The sequence below is a fragment of the Mustela nigripes genome, chromosome 3 (assembly GCF_022355385.1).
Source record: "Mustela nigripes isolate SB6536 chromosome 3, MUSNIG.SB6536, whole genome shotgun sequence".
Lineage (NCBI taxonomy): Eukaryota > Metazoa > Chordata > Mammalia > Carnivora > Mustelidae > Mustela > Mustela nigripes.
This window is the reverse complement of record NC_081559.1, coordinates 132,086,560-132,101,322: the sequence shown is the minus strand read 5'-3', so window position 1 is coordinate 132,101,322 and position 14,763 is coordinate 132,086,560. Positions and strand designations below refer to the sequence as shown.

At 38.4% G+C, this 14,763-nt stretch overlaps 1 protein-coding gene across 2 annotated transcripts in view; it reads left to right on the top strand.

Moving 5' to 3' along the window:
- Positions 1-3,671: 3,671 nt before the first annotated feature.
- Positions 3,672-14,763, top strand: part of CRH (corticotropin releasing hormone) — a 102,605-nt gene continuing 91,513 nt past the window's right edge. Inside the window, exons 1-3 of one of the 2 annotated variants that reach the window (XM_059392866.1) lie at positions 3,672-3,843; positions 5,626-5,908; positions 7,339-7,503. The gene's annotated coding sequence lies outside the window, so the exon portion shown is untranslated. Of the gene's footprint in view, positions 3,844-5,625; positions 5,909-6,155; positions 6,344-7,338; positions 7,504-14,763 lie in introns of those variants that run through there. The other variant, XM_059392867.1, reaches the window with a different exon arrangement.

The following is a 14,763-nucleotide window of genomic DNA, read 5'->3' as shown; positions in this document are numbered from 1 at the left end:
GGAACCTGGGGGGTTCAGGCTAAGATTGCCTTTTGCCCTTAACAAAGTATTAACATTGAGGCAGCCAAGTTCCTAGACGAATGCCACTCTGCCTGTTTCAAGGACTTGTCAATGGGCTGTAAGCAGTAAAGAAACTTAATTTTTTCTTTTGCCTTTGTTTTCCACATCACAAACCTATGTACATATTTTAACCATCTGTTATAATAATTTTTTGGCTTTTCCTTGTAATACCACTACCTGTTTATATTCTTCAACAAAAAATGGACTGTTAAAAACTTTATGTTTTATGAAATGGGATCATACAGTGAGTATTCTTTCATTCAAAACTACATTATGGATGTCATCTTTCATTCTACACTTAGTGAAATTCATTCACATTGTTGCATGTAATTGTAGTTTAAAAATGGTTGTTGCTCTATATGTGGCTAATTGAATTTAAATAAAAAATTTTAAAAATGCTTGTTGCTATATAATATAGCAATTATGTAACTCTTCTACTATAATATATTTACCCATTCTACCCATTCTATTCTAAATACCTGAGGGCAGGTATTTAGGTTGCTTCCAGTTTGGGGCTATTATGAGTGATGTATTACAAATGAACCTGTATATTCCTTCTGCTGAACATGTGCAAGACTTTCTATAGGGTTTATACTTAGGAGGGAATTGCTGGATTGCAGTGCTTGCTCATCATTGACTTGATTTATAATAATGACCATAAATTCTCTCTTCCAATGTACAGTCTATCCTCATTATTTGCATGTTCTGTACTTATGATTTCTCCTACTTGATAGAAATTATTTGTAATTCCAAAATCAGTCCTCATGCTGCTTTCATGGTCAAATACAGATAGGTACAGAGTGGCAAAATATTTGACTTGCCAATATGCACATTCCCAGCTGAGGTTGAATCAGGTGTCACTCTTCCTTCTTTTTTCAGCTCATTGTAGACAAGTGTCCTTTCCATGTCTGTTGCTGCCGAGTTTTTAATGTTCTTGTGTTTTTTGTTGATGTCACTGTTTAAAATGGGCCCCAAGTGTAGTGCTGAAGTGCTGTCTAGTGTTCCTAAGCACAAGAAAGCTATGATATGCCCTAGTGAGAATATATGTATTTTAGATGTTTCCTTTAGGCTTAAGTTATAGTGCTATTAGCCATGAATTCAATGTTGATGAATCAATAACACATATTAAATAAGGTGTCTTTGGACAGAAACACAAATAAAACAAGTTTATGTATTGATTGGTTGACAAAAATATTGTGATTAGAGACTTGCAGGAAACAAACCCTTTTTCTCCCAGGGGCAGAAAAAGTATTTGCTAATTCAGTGTTTGTGGTAACTTTATAGAACATAACTACTCCTGATAATGAGAATCAACTATAGGTAGCTGGATGTATTTATACTTCTACCAGCAATGCATGAGAGTTTCCAGTGAGCCACATTCTTGAAAATGTTGATTAATGTCAGATTTTAAAAAATGTTGCCCATCTGGTATATGTGCAGTAATATTCCATATATATGTTTTGTGATAATTTTTCCCAATCTGTGACTTGCCTGTTCATTCTTATTAATTATGTGTGTGATACTCTTCCTTGTCCTTCTCCTTCTTCAGAAAATAGAGGGTATATAAATCAGAGACTATGTATGATACACTTCCTATAGGTTTCTGTACCCCTTCAAAATAAGGTTTCTTTCTCACAAGTCACAAATTCACATTATAGACAGTAAATTCAGATTATAACAGTGATACTCATCAGTAGCCTCAGAGGGTTTTTTGTTTGTTTTTAATATGAGCTAGTCAGGGGCCCTTTTTGGTCTCTTCTCCCTCCATGGGTTTGATCTCTTTATTAATAGATGATGTTTCAAACCTGTCAGTAGCACCTGTGCCTTCAGTTATTTCTGTGACCAGTCAACCGGGTAGTAATTGAAATCCTGCTGTGTACCATGTGCTAGATGGCATGGGGACGGGCAGAGATGTACAGGATATGGATTCTGCCCACTGTAATACTTTGGGCAGACAGGACCTAGATGCCTGCAACATACCATAGAATATCAAAGTGCATAGTATGGACACTTAGAGGAGAATTTAGATTTAAAATTTATCAACATTATACACAATAAGTGCACAATAAGTTAAAAAGGGAGATTCTCATTCGTTGTTTGGGGATTGCATTATCCTCCCCCCCCTCCCCCAACTTTTATTTGGAAGTATGTATTTATGTATTTATTTGCTCTCTTGCTTACCTTTTTGTCTGTCTGCCTATATATGTTTCCTGAGCTGGTCAGGTTTACTATGAGGAGAATACCTTATAAACAAACAGTTACACATTGTAGGATAAATGGTACATGAAAGGGGGTGCTCTGGGGCACCTGGGTGGCTCAGTGGGTTAAAGCCTCTGCCTTCAGCTCAGGTCATAATCCTGGGGCCCTGGGATTGAGCCCCATGTTGGGCTCTTTGTTCTGCAGGGAGCCTGCTTCCTTCTTTCTTCCTGCCTCTCTGCCTACTTGTGATCTCTCTCTGTCAAATAAATAAATAAAATCTTAAAAAAGAAAGAAAGAAAGAAAGTGGTGTTCTGTGTGCTGTTGGAACACAAGAGTGCCTGTGGCCTGGCCTCAGAGTTTGGAAAGAACTTCCTAGAAGAGCTAACATTTGCCTTGTGTGAGGAAACCCCAAGGATACATTTATAGCAGTGGGTAGATGGATCAAAAGGAGTGTTATTTAATATTTTGTTATATATTGCTAAATTGCTACATTGTGTTTTGAAGAATGAGTGGGAGTTTATCTGGCAGAGAAAGGTACAAGAAGGATGCTATTTTAGGCACAGGAACAGCAGGAACAAAAACACCGGCATGTACAAATGATTGTGTAGTTTGGTGGGATGCACGGTGAGGAATGGCCAGACACCGGACTGTAAGAGAGTTTAGGGCCAAGTTAAGAATTAGGTGGGCTAAAAGGAGCAGGGGTAGCTCTCTCAGTGGAAGGAATCCACATCAAACTTTAAAATGTAAATAGGATGTAAGGTAAAGATGAGTAGGGACATGAATTCATTTCTGTGGATTGTACTTTTCCTCCCTATTTCCCTCCCCACCCTCCTTATTTTCTGCATGCCTGCCTTGCTTCCTACCATTTTTTCAGTACCTGTTCCATACTAGTCACTGTTCTAGGCATTGAAGAGAACAAGGCAAAGTTCTGCTCTCATGGAGCTTGCATTTTAGTGGAGGAGATACACAATGAACAAGTGAAGGAAGGAAATCCAGATGATGCAAGGAGGGAAATGGTTAAGCAAAGGGAGAGTGACTGGCACGAGGGACGTGGTCCAGACAGCCTGGAGGGCAGATGGATGCCTCCCTCACCTCCTGCCACAACCCTGCTCTGCCCCAATTGGTTGCAGTCTCACAGATCGCCTAGCAAGTGACTTCTGTCCTCTCCGGACTCACCTTCTTGATTTTTTGATATCCATCTCTTGCTGCCTTCTACGCTCATTTGTCATCTTTCCTGTTCCTTGTAAACTCGAGGACAGGCTGAGCTTTTCCATGTTCAGATGCCACACCAGAGCACAATGCCCTGAAGCACTTATTTTAAAAGGAGATGGCCACTGTTGAAAAACTTAGCATATTACATTTTTAGTTTTTTCTCTTCTCTTGATTTTCAGGTCATTTGCCTGAAATATGATCACTGCTCCTGAGGCATCCTTTTGCTCCTGCTGTGTAGTGCCTGCCCTCATCCTCAATCTTTGTGTTGACAGCCACATTGTTCCACTCTCCATAAGATGAAGGACCTCTTGGATTGTGCTCCTCACCTCATAATGAGAATTACCAGCAGGCCTGGATGGATACCTAAGCAATGTGAGCCTGCTCTCCTGCAAATGTCTTTAATAATAAATGATGAGAAAGGCAGAAGGTGCAATATATTCATTTCTTTATTATGGAATGTCCCTGTAGGTTTTTAGTGCCTAAATTTAAACTAAAAAAGAAAGCTATGATTTTGGGGCCTTTGTTTGCGTATCATGAAACAATTTCAATTTGCAGTGCAGTGCTGACTCTTTGGGGATTAGAGGGATTTCCAGAGTTTATGAAGGCGCCTTGTTTTTTTGTTTAATTGGAGATGTTCTAATAAGGATGGTGTTAGATTATTTGTGATAAGTTTGTTTAAGCAGAAAGTGGATTATGGTTAGAAAAATGGGTTAGGGGTGCTTGGGTGGCTCAGTTGTTAAATGTCTGCCTTCAGTTTAGGTCATGATCCTGGGGTCCTGGGATTGAGCCCCGCATCAGGCTCCCTGCTTCTCCCTCTCCCACTTTTCCTGCTTGTGTTCCCTCTCTGGCTGTGTCTCTTTGTCAAATCAATCAATCTGTCAATCAATCTTTAAAAAAAAAAAGAAAAGAAATATGGGTCAGATCTACCCTGAAAACCTTCAGAAAATTACAACTTCAGGCCTTTGAAGGAGAAGTTATTTTTTTCCAGTGTGGCAGTAAAGACTCAGTAGTAGCAGCTTTTAAATCTTTTTTTTTTTTTTTTTAAGATTTTATTTATTTATTTGACAGACAGAGATCACAAGCAGGCAGAGAGACAGGCAGAGAGAGGGGAAACAGGCTCCCCACTGAGCAGAGAGCCCAATGTCCTGGGATCATGACCTGAATCGAAGGCAGAGGCTTTAACCCACTGAGCCACCCAGGCGCCCCATAGTAGCAGCTTTTAGAAATGTGGGGTGTTAGAATTGGAAAAACCTTTCGTGATCCAGCCTCTTCATCCTGTAGATGTGAAACTGAGATCCTGAGCCATTAAAGGGCCTACCAAGGATCACTCACCTCAGGCAGGAATTGAGGCAGCGCACAACTTCAGTCTTTTGACTTGTTCATGTTTCCTTCCCTTATTGATATGTGGTAAGTGAAAGAGCGTGGTGATCTGTAAGATGTTTGACATATGTGAACTGCTATCATCCCATCATTTCAGTGTGCTGCCTCTTACCCTGATTTGACCTCCATGGGCCAGAGTTTACTTGTGTATAAAATAGGTGGCTGCAGTTGATATCCAAATTCTCTTCTATTCCTAAAATTTCATTTTTTCATGGCTCTTTTTTAAGAAAATAGAGACAGTGATTGAAAGAACCTTGGAATTCACTAAGAACCCTTAGACTTTTTCCTCCTTTGACTCTCCTTCAGTCTCATCTCTTGCTACTTCACACCTTTCTTGTTCCCTGACCTACCAGCTGAACTACAAGTACAGGACCTCAAAGATCCCAGCTTCTCCCAGTGTCTTAGACCATATGCACCTGATATGCCCTCTGCCATCTCTGTCCTGACAAATCCTGTTTGTTCTTTAAAGCTTGGTTTGAGCATCATCTTCTCAGGAAGTCTTTCCTGATATCTCTTAGAAACTTCCCTAGCACACAGTACTTCCTGCTATCACATTGTTTCTCATACCGTATAATAACTGTCTACTTAGATCTCTCACTCTTTCCAGCCTGTGAACTCCTTAGCTCTGAATACCAGTGCCTGCACTGTGCCTGGAACATAGGAGGGGCTTAATACTTGTTTGTTTTTAATAATATGTAGATAGATTGCTGATTGGTTTTCTCCAGGAGTTGACCAGAAGTTCCACACTGATGACCATGTCTTGTTTTTCAGCAGACTTCGACTTCTGGCCATTGGATGGTGGGCACTGCCAATTTGTGTCTTGAATGGAATAACGAGGGTATTAAGATGCATTTTCTATGAGCCACCTCTGTGATATCCTTTGGTGCCACTTTGCTGATGGAAGAAGCTCGAGGTGAATGATTTTTGAACCTTCATCACTGAGGATAACGTGAAGCTAGTCACTTGCCATCTGGCTACACCTGAACATGCCAAACCGCATTACATGGAAGGAGTTCCAGAAAGATATGTTGCAGACCCCAAGAAGGAATGACTCCTTGTGAGTTTACAAGATCTAGTGTACATTAGCAGCCTTTTTAGAGTTCTGGGGAGATAGGTGTAAGGCTTCCTCTGCAGCTGGAGGATGAGAAGAGGGAGGTTAGTCATTGACCAAATTCTCAGAGGTCTCTCCCTCGGAGTTTGCTGAGTTACTTCTTTTTTTTTTTTTTTTTTTTTTTTAAAGTTTTTTTTTTTTTATTTGTAAGAGAGAGAGAGTGAGGGCGAGCACAGGCAGACAGAGTGGAAGGCAGAGTCAGAGGGAGAAGCAGGCTCCCTGCGGAGCAAGGAGCCCGATGTGGGACTCGATCCCAGGACGCTGGGATCATGACCTGAGCCGAAGGCAGCTGCTTAACCAACTGAGCCACCCAGGCGTCCCTGCTGAGTTACTTCTAATGTGTTAACTCACACAGCTGCTGCTAATTGCTGCTGATTACTGGTAAGTTGCTGTCAATAGCAAGTGGCTGTCCTAGCATCAGTAAAGACATATCTTAAGATAGTAGGACTAGGGAATAGAGTAGTATAAATAGCATTGAGATGCCAGAAGACCAAGGAGCTAGCAGCCCAACAGGCCAGAAGGAAAAGCCCAAGACCACGAGGGTTATGGAAATGGCTCAATTCTGGCAGGAACTGGGATTCTGTTGTGTTAATTTTCATGCTAAACGATGAATGGAAGTTGGCCACTAAGCTTGAGGAAAGTTGCTTCTCAGCACCTCAGTGTCCCCAAATTCTGGAGGAATCTAGAGTAAGAAAGAGAAATAATACCAGGTGGAAATAAGAAAATTCAGGATTTCGATAACCTGATCAAAATTAATGGAGGGTAAGCATATAATATGAAACAAATAAATAATCCCAGACTGATTGAGATTACTGAGTCATTGTTGGCCTTTCCTCCTCTCTCCAGCCTAGTTGTGAGGAAAGCTTTTCCCCTTCATCTCTGCTTTTCCTTCTTTCCTGGGCTGGACTGGGAATGTGGACATGGGCAGTCCTTTTTATTATTCATTCACTGTCTGCACTATGGTAAACTTTAGGGATATAACATGAAATTAGATGGAGTTTAAAGTATTTTAGTCCTTCCTGCTTTTTCTTTATTCTTCTGAAAGTTTAATCCAGCTATTGACCCTGCTTGGATGTTATTTCCTTTTCTTTGGTTGGGGTGGGATGGTGTGTGTGTGTGTGTTCGTTCCTGAGATAGGTAGGAGACCAGATTTCTCTCCTGGTAACTTGGACATTAAGGGGAGGAAGGCTTGGCTCAGGAGTCTTTGGGTTGAAGGGCACCTCTGAGGCCTGGTTGGACTGGTTGCTCTCGGTCTGAGTGAAGTCACCTCAGATACACATATTTCATCAGTGGTTGCATCAGTTGGGGCTCTAGCAGAAAGTTCATGGCACCCTGAAATGGTCAATTTGAGAGAATTTAATAAAGACTTTTTTCAGAGACATGGACAGAGCAAGGAATGTTGTACCCGGAGAGTGGCAAGTGCCTTCTGATTAAAATCTGGCAATTCTGTGAAGCTGCTAGCTGGAGAGAACAAAACAGCTAAGGATTCAAGCATCTGACCATTCTGGTGCATCATTCTCTTCTCATTGGAACATCTACAGGTATTATTAAACCCATTTACATTTACAAAAGCACTTGCTTTTGAAGCATGTTAAACAGTTTGCCCAATATTGCACCTCCAGTATGTGGGAAAACAGATTTGAACCCAGATCTATTAAATTCTAAATGCCATGTCCTTTCTGATTGTAACTGTTACATTTTTCATTCAAGGTAGGAGGACATAGGGGGGGAGTGTCCCTATTGTTATGAAAGCAAAACCTCTTGTAGACATCCCTAGCAGATTTCCAGTTATTTCTCACTTGTCAGAATTGTGTAATATGACCCCATTGCACGGTCTCCTTATGTGCCTGTCACCCATCCCTCCAGCTGCAAAGAAGACTGGAAAAGGAAGTGCTTGGCTTTGTTATACTCTATAGTGGAAAGTGACAAGAGAGTAGTAGAATGATTCTTCATTCAACCAGTTAGTGGCAGACTTCTTTTTTCCTGCAGTTTTTATGGCACGTTCTTTCTTTAGATAACTTTATACATTCTATCTGGTTTTGGTCATTTAATGCAAGACTCTTCACTTTTTGGATGTTTAAGGTAATAACATATTTCTAATCTACTTTGTATTGATTTTACAGCTTAACTCTGAACACATTTTTATTTTTCCTGTCTCTGGGTTTATGAGGGTTGCTTCACAAGATATCTTGTGGGTGCTAACAATAATGCCTATGATATCAGGATTAGAGATCAAGAGTGGGAAACCATGAACAAACTTTCTGGTACATAGCAGCTATTGGGCAAAGGGTAAACTATTATCATTCTTCATCATTTATACCTTCAGATGGGACTTGGATGATTGAGAAAGATCTTGGAGAGAAATGGCAGATGGTGTTGACAAACGGGGTTTGGATGTGTGAATCCTCGTAGAAGACACAAGGAATATGCATTCTTGGCCAAGTGTGGAGAATGGATGGAGGGGCAGGATGCATTTGTTCACAAGCTGGCTAGCAGATATAGAGTACTTTAAATTGAATAGAGCAGGAGAAGGAGAAAAAAACCACAATCAGATAATACAGGCAAATCAGTTGTACAGAGAATAAGGAGTGTGAGTTAAAAGGACGGTAAAATGATTGGAAATGGTGTAATTCATGTGAGAGTTGATTGAGGATTGAACTGAAGATTGTAATACTCTCTGCTTTGTCCTCTCATTGGACTGATCTCATTGTGTTACCAGTCCTGTCACATTTACATTTACTTTGCTTTGTCAAATAATCTGAGATAAGACAAGTACCACTGTAATTTTCCAAAGGTAACAGAGGTAGATTCTAGACCTGGAGATGAGAGCTTAGATGAAAAAGAGATGTTTTGGGGACACCAGTATGAAGGGGTCTATGGAAAATTTTATTACAAAATTATCACTTATATACTATGTGCTGGGCACTGTTCTGAGTGCTTGGATTATTTCATTAAATCTACACAATAGCCATATATAGTGGATACCATTATAATTCCAATTTTAGAGTTGAGGAAACTGAAGGATGGGGAGAATAAGTGACTTGACTGGAGTCATATAGCTCATAGTGGTTAAAACCAGCTAGTCAGCTCTGGAAGGCAGGCAAGATTTCCCATATCAATGTAGGTACATTATGATGACTTAAATGAATTTCTTTCTCTGATAGGTTACTAGTCTGGCAGTTAGGGACAATGTGGTTTTAATGTGCACTTGCTTTTGAAATATTTAGTTCTATTGTAGAAGTTGAATAAATTTATAAAAAAATAAGTGAAACATTTAAGATATGTTACATATAAACAGACAGTAAGTAGAACATGTGTAGGTCCAACATAGGTGAGAAGGAATAAAAAGATCAAAATATCTCTAATATTCATGAGGTCCTGGGTACTAAATATTCATTATACACTAAATATATATGGGATCTATGAAATGCTAAGTATAAAAAAGGCACGAAGTATTCAGGTTACTAAATGAACACATGATATTCATAAGGCCCTAATTCATAACAGCCATTCTAGCCCCATGTGTCCTCTGCCCAAGAAATACAAATAAACCCAGGGCTCTTAATCAGCTAACTGGTGAGTTATAGCTATGGGCAGAGGTAACTTGTCCCTACATCTCTCCAACAAAGCTAATGTGTGGGCCCATCCGTGGGTCCCCTTGCTCAAAATCTCAATTCACTTTGCTTATATATATCACTGGAGTAACTCAAGAGTAAAGATTTTATGTAGCAATTTTTTTTGTCTTCTACACGTGTATTTGGGACTGTCCTCAGTCCCATGGGTAACAGTATATATAACCTTGTCTTATCCCGACAAGTATTTCCTAAGCAACATTTTGACTAAGGTAAAACCTGGTGTCACAGAGGAGCTGTCTGTTAATGTTGTCTCCAATGACATATGTCAGTCTTCCTCCTTAATTAGGAACAGGATGTATGTATGATTTATATCCTCAAGCTATGCCTCTCTAACAGGTGAAGTATTTGTTAGTATTTGACATATCCTTTATAAAGCCTAAAGTACAACAGAATGTGAATGGCAGTATGGCAGACACACGAGGATCTGGTAAAATTCCATGTTATCCTATAGCTTCTTTATTTATGAAACAAATGTGCCAATACATGGCATATGGAAAGATCGTAGGATAGTAGAGTTTTTAAAATTACTATGTTCAGTTAGCCAACATATAGTACATCATTAGTTTTTGATGTAGTGTCCGGCGATTCATTAGTTGCATATTAACACCCAGTGCTCATCACAACACATGTCCTCCTTAATACCCATCACTCTCTTACCCATTCCCCCAACCCGCCTCCCTTCTGTAACCCTTAGTTTGTTTCCCAGGGTCTATAGTCTCTCATGGTTCATCTCTCTCTCTGATTTTCCCCCCTTCAGTTTTCCCTCCTCTCCCCTATGGTCCTCTGCTCTATTTCTTATGTTCCACATATGAGTGAAACCAAATGATAATTGTCTTTGCTTGACTTACTTCCCTTGGCATAATCCCTTCCAGTTTCATCCATGTTGATGCAAATGGTAGGTATTCATCCTTTCTGATGACTGAGCAATATTCCATTGTATATATGAACCACATATTCTTTATAGGATAGTAGAATTTTAAAGCTTCAGTGATTTGTGTTCATATTTGGGGCCAATGGCTTTGTGCTTGAAGGGTATTTTCAAATATGTTGGGGATGATTTTATTGCTAAAAAGAGCATGACTAAGTAGAAAAGATTCTAGAAACATTTCAAGAGAATGGAAACTTGGTCATGTAAAAAATACATTTTTTTCTAATTATAAAATGAATATACATTTATTATAGACAATTTTAGAATAAAAATGTGTAAAACAGAAAATAATATACTCAATATCCAGAGTTGAAATAAATGTGTGTATACATTATTATTATTATTATTATTTATTTCAACCTATCTCAAATAAACATATGTATGCAAATTTTATAAAATTGGGATCAAACTCATTATTATACCAAAATATAGATTTATATCTCTGTTTTTTAAAAAAAATTAACATTGTATAAAGAGTTTTCCCCTATGCCACTATATATTCTTTGGAAATAAATATTTTAAAATTTGTTTATTCCTTTCTTGGACATCCTGGCATGTTTTTAGGATACTAAAAGTATAGCCAAATATTGCTATTGCTTTAATAGGCAAAATTGTGAAATCCTTATATACAGGAGAAGCAATATGGGAAATGTGAAATCAGATATTAAAACATAAACAGTTCATGTAAAAGCAGTGTTAACATTAATATTGCCTGCTTCCAGTGGTTTGGTATATGAGGGCTTGTCAGGTACCCTGTTTTGTTTTGCTTTTTGGCAGCATAGGTATTTGTTTGTTCTATATATATTTGACTTTATGCAGCACACTTCCTCCAAACCCCTTCTTTCTGTTATCTATTTGGAGTGCTACCCATGTCCCCTTGGTGATTGATGTTAGCTGATGGTGCTGATCAATTAAATTATTCGTGTTAACTTTAGAAAGAACACTGTTCATGAATTGACATTTGTTGACTAATAGATTTCTCTCTAAATGTCGTGTTTCCATAGTAAGATGTTTTAGTAAGACATAAAATGTTTCAGTAAGTCACTATTTTAGAAAAAGTTATTTCATAAAAGAGGGAATTAGAAAGAAAACCCCCCTACCTTTACTTGTACTATACTACCATTCACCTCATAACTCAATGAAGCAAAAAATAATAGGAAGCCACCCTGGTGTGGTTTGGTCTTCAGTATGCACGACATTCCTGCTCTGGACCCCAGGACCACCTATGGTGACTGCTCTTTAATTGTTCACTGTGACTGGAGATTTTGGTGGTTCTGTTTCTACTTAATATTCCCCATAGAGGTCTGATTTTCTGTGTGTTATGCTAACTATTAAACTAACTGAAGCACAGTGATTTTCAAACTATGTTCCTCAAAGTACAAAGGCAGAGATCTCCCAGTTACCACAGGGTTGTTAAATATACTGGTTCTAGACCTTAATTCTAGAGATTCTGACTCAGTAAGTCTGGTGTGGGATCACAGTTTGAGAACCACTGTCCTGGGGAGGGAACTGGGTAATGGTAGCCAGGTGGGTGGACTTTATTAACCCCTCCCTATTTTCTACTAGAATGCAAGTTTTTTTTTTTTTTTAAAGCCTGAAAATAGCCTTTGTAAAGAATGCTTTATTTATCCCAGCCTAAAATGACTTTCAGAAGCTTGTAGAGACTTTCAGAAGCTTACAAGAGGTGACTCTGTAACAGAGTGGTTATTAGCTTCTCCATTTCTAGAAAAACTGTAAAATGCTCTGTCCACTACTTCTTCTTCACCCCTGTACTTTACTCCTCAGTGATTGAATTCTCTGTGATGTGTAGGGGGATGCTAGTGGGTATTTTCATGAAAACACTGAAATATTTTAGAGATGCTCTTCTACTCTTACACGAAAGGGTGTAGGAAACTAGGAAGCTTCCTTCCCTCACATATGGAGTTGATGCCTGAGACTTACATATAACAAAGTCTTGTGTTCCTACAGTTTAGAAGATTCTGGTCACTTGAGGCTGATTGAGAGATTAACTGAATTTTGCCTCTAGAATTCATGTTTTTCTTGAAAAAGATTACACAAGGTATGGTTAGAGCGTTTAAGAAGACAGAGACTGGGATATCATCTAGCTAAGAAAACAGGTTGCTTTCTTAGTATCTGGTAACAGATGCTAGTATTTGCAGCATAATTTAATAAAAAAACCAAAAACCTGCTCTATCTTTAACCTGCCACAAATTACAGCATTTATAACAAGCTGATACAAATGTACTTTCATATGAGAATATTTATGATAACTGAACACCTGGGTGGCTCAGTCAGTTTAGTGTCTGCCTCGACTTCAGCTCAGGTTATGATCTCAAGAATGTGGGATTGGGCCCTATGTCAGGCCCCATGCTCAGCAGGGAGTCTGCTTGAAGTTTCTCTTTCTCTCCATCTCCCCCCCCCTACTATCACACTCTCTCTCTAAAATAAATTAATTAATTAAAAAATAACATTCATAATATCAAGTTGATAATTGAACAGTCTTTTGAATTATTAAAATGAATCATTTCACATTAGAAGAAAACTTCTCTTTGCCTTAAAGAAAAACCCAGTTTTCTGATAATGAGAATCAGAATAAATACCAGTTCAATTTAAATTTTATGATAATGTTTATTTATCTTACAATAAATATATTTAGATGATAGTGAATATATTTATATGACAATATAATGGCTAGCTGGTGCTTTCTTTAGTTATTTTAAGTGTTCTTTATTAAATAGCTAAGGAAGAAGCACTTACACTACTGGGAAGATGGAATAGACATACTTTTTCCTATTTGTTTGGTTAAGTATAACCTAAACCTTGGACAGTATATATAAAATATATATAAGAAATGTATGTAAGAATGAAAGGTGGAAAGAAGAAGGTAGAAGAGCTAGGAACCTTAAGACTTAAGGAACAACATAATGGTAAATTCCCTGTGTGTTTTTTTTTTTTTTTTTAATCTCATAAATCTGAGACTTGGAGCTTGATAAACCAGTCATCTGGAAGCTTCTGTACAGCAAAGGAAACAGTCAAAAAAACAGAGAGGCTGAAGTGTCTTCATTCTCATTGGTTTCCATGAATTGTTTCAGTTCTTCTTTGATCTTCTGGTTGATCCAAGCATTCTTAAGCAAGGCGGTCTTTAACTTGCAGGTGTTTGAGTTCCTTTGGAACTTTCCCTTGTGATTGAGCTCCAGTTTCAAGGCATTGTGATCTGAGAATATGCAGGGAATAATGTCAGTCTTTTGGTATCTGTTGAGTCCTGATTTGTGACCCAGTATGTGGTTTATTCTTGAGAAGGTTCCATGTGCACTTGAGAAGAATGAGTATTCTGTTGTTTTAGGGTGGAGTGTTCTGTATATATCTATGAGGTCCATCTGGTCCAATGTGTCATTCAATGCTCTTGTTTCTTTATTGATTTTCTGCTTCGATGATCTATTTCTGAGAGAGGCGTGTTAAGATCTCCTACTATTAATGTATTCATATCAATATGATTCTTTATCTTGATTAACAGTTTTCTTATGTAATTGGCTGCTCCCATATTGGGGGCATAGATATTTACAATTGTTAGATCATCTTGGTGGATAGTCCCTTTAAGAATGATGTAGTGTCCTTCTGTATCTCTGACTACAGTCTTTAGTTTAAAATGGCCACGGTCGTTAAACTGTGGAAAGAACCAAGATACCCTTCAACGGATGAATGGATAAGGAAGATGTGGTCCATATACACTATGGAGTATTATGCCTCCATCTGAGGGGTTTGAAGGGGCGGGGGGGGTGGAAGGTTGGGGTACCAGGTGGTGGGTATTATAGAGGGCACAGATTGCATGGAGCCCTGGGTGTGGTGAAAAAATAATGAATACGTTATGCTGAAAATAAATTTAAAAAAAGTAATTACAATGAAAAACAGATTCAAATTAAAACCACATTGAGATATCACCTTACACCAGTTAGAATGGCCAAAATTAGCAAGACAGGAAACAACATGTGTTGGAGGGGATGTGGAGGAAGGGGAACCCTCTTACACTGTTGGTGGGAATGCAAGTTGGTACAGCCTTTTTGGAGAACAGTGTGGAGATTCCTTAAGAAATTAAAAATACCGATGTCTGTATTGATTAGGTCCCTAGCCTTCGGTACTGCCTCTTGTTCTTTTTTTTGGGGATAAAAATATATGTTTATAAAAATTAAAATAAAAAAACATATATAACCTTCAAAAAAAAAAAAAAAAAAAAAAAAAAT